Genomic DNA, 2,521 nt, shown 5'->3' on the forward strand with positions numbered 1-2,521 from the left:
TGACCTTTCCTTTTGTAATGACTCTGATGATCTGTCCCTTCCTACTTGATGGCCTAGCCCAGTAAATGGTCAGCCCCACAAATAAGCGAATGACAACAAAGATTGACAAAAGCCAAGCAATGTTTGCTCCTGTGTCAGGGGACATGCGCTGGAGATGTGCGGCTACGATAAGGCTGGCTTTCCATTGGGAACAAAAGCAAAGGTTTTGTTCGCCTTTGTACAAGTCACAGCAATACAGTTTCAGATCACACCTCGGGATTTAGAGAGGAGGGGTTCTTCCTGGTACTTCATCACAAACAGGAGGTTTCTTTGACTTTCCAAAATAGCCAGGAGAACCAGAATACTGACCCAAACTAATCTCAGTTTGTACAGTTAGAGTGATGTGATAATTATTGTATACAAATTATACACATACGTAGTTTATATTTGTCTATGGCAGAAGTGGAGAAAGGGAGGCAGGCATGTCACACACACGCACACACTCACACTGATTTGCAGAACTGACAGGAAGGCGGCCAGAAGAGCACAAAGGTCACGTGGTATAGCAGTCAGGCGGTCAGGAGGCTCAGGGTGAGATCAGCCACTGCACCGCAGCAGTTTGAGTAGTGACTACCTCCAAGCTCCCTCTGTCAGAGGTTCATTCGGTTGGCTGCATGCAGGGAGTACCTTGGAGCTCCGTGCAGTGGGCTTCTGAGACCGGGACTGGCTTCCAAGCCCAATTTGCTATCTAGGTCCTTGGATTTGGTCAAGTTCCTTTCCTTGGCAGCAAGGGAAAATTGTCAGAATTATCTGGGTGGGTATGGTGGTGCACACCTAGAACCAAGGACGTCTCAGTAAACTGGAGGCCAGCTTGGCCTAAGTCTCAAACTTAGGACACGTGACTGAGGAGCAGATTTAACATCAAAGCTGGCCTGGCCGCTAGGTTCTCCCAGCATTCCTCAGTACCTACCTGATACAGGGCGTGGCTGGCATAACTCTTCCACTACCTGGAATGCTCCAGCCAGGAACTAGGCTGCCCTTCCCTATTGGCTCTTCCCTAGATAGCCCACCCATGTTGGTTACCCACCTTTTTGTTTACTGTTTGCCCTAGGCTGCTACACCTGGTTTTCCTCCTTGGCTCTGGGCCACGCCCACTCTGGACTCTCTTAGATGCCTCTCTCTCATAGCTTCTGGCTATGCTCTCCCTTTTATTTACAATAAACCTTCTCCATTTCCATACCCACGAGCTGGCATGTCCTTTCCTAATTGTTCATTTATATTCATTCTACAAAGTGAGTTCCATTACGAACGGCGTGGTAAGATCTTTTCTCAAAATCACCAAAATTTCAAAATAAAAGGGAGAGGAGATAAGATGCAACTAGACTAGCACCGGAACCTGAAGTAAAAAATCAAGTTTGGGGACTCTGGGAGGTTTGCACTTTTACTGATTTTTTGTCGTTGATTAGTTTAGTTGGTTTTTGTTGGTCTTAGGGCTGTAAGGAACAGACAGAGACAGAATTCCTTTCCTGCTTTCTCCTGGTCTGGAATTCGAGATGTATTTAAAAGGGAAAAAAGCAGAAATTTCAAAGGAAGAAATCAAAACCCAGGGAACCCAGCCAATATTTGCCTGGGTGGCAGTTCCCCAGGGCCTTTCCCCTCCTCCGCTCGTGGCCATCTGCTTCCTCCTGGGGACAGTGCATCCCCACCCTGTAGTTGGTGGCCCAGTCTGGCGGGACCAGGGGACGCAGACCACGCAGAGCACGACTTCCAAAGGCAACGTCCACCGCCCTGAGGACTGCACGCCGCTCCTGGACGTCCACTCTGCAGGCTCGGGGGCGTGGCGTGCAGAGTCACACGGGCCTTGGGACCAGATCTACGGCAGGCAGTCGCATCCTAATTTTCAGACTTGTCTACAAGGGCTTGCTCAGTGCGAGAGGAAGACCGAGGAAGACCGAAGAGCGCCTCGTGGCCGCAGCGCAACACCGCTTCCCAGGCAAGTTGCAGGCGGGCTGGGGAGAAGCTTGCAGCCCAGGCCTGTCCCCTGTCTGCCGGGCACGCCCGGTGCCTCTCCATCCGGGCGGTGCCTCGCTCTGAAGGGGAAAACCCGAGCACATGCTTGCCAGTCGTGCTTTTCATTGTGACTAGCAAACTTGATAGAGTTGGAGGGGATATGGAAGGACGGAGGGGGAGGGAGGGAGGGAGGGAGGGAGGGAGGGAGGGAGAGAGAGAGAGAGAGAGAGAGAGAGAGAGAGAGAGAGAGAGAGAGAGAGAGAGAGAGAGAGAGAGAGAGAGGGAGAGAGAGAGAGAGAGAGAGAGAGGGAGAGGGGGGGGGGGGAGGGAGGGAGGGAGGGAGGGAGGGAGAGAGGGAGGGAGGAGGGAGAGAGAGAATGGCAGCAGATAGCCAGGATCTTTTAAGCGCTCTCTGCCATGCCTGCTTCAGCCAGATTCACCGAGCCAGGACCGGAAGTTTTGTGGATTTTATCTGTTCTTTCTGCTTTTCCCGGGCTAATTTGAATGAAAGTGAGCTGGCTTCGGTATTGCA

At 51.6% G+C, this 2,521-nt stretch overlaps 1 protein-coding gene across 1 annotated transcript in view; it reads left to right on the forward strand.

Moving 5' to 3' along the window:
- Nucleotides 1–1,655: 1,655 nt before the first annotated feature.
- The window catches only part of Ticam2 (TIR domain containing adaptor molecule 2), a 14,801-nt gene continuing 13,935 nt past the window's right edge, over nt 1,656–2,521 (forward strand). Inside the window, exon 1 of the mRNA XM_052156088.1 lies at nt 1,656–1,972. The gene's annotated coding sequence lies outside the window, so the exon portion shown is untranslated. The remainder of the gene's footprint in view (nt 1,973–2,521) is intronic.

The sequence above is a fragment of the Apodemus sylvaticus genome, chromosome 13 (assembly GCF_947179515.1).
Source record: "Apodemus sylvaticus chromosome 13, mApoSyl1.1, whole genome shotgun sequence".
NCBI lineage: Eukaryota > Metazoa > Chordata > Mammalia > Rodentia > Muridae > Apodemus > Apodemus sylvaticus.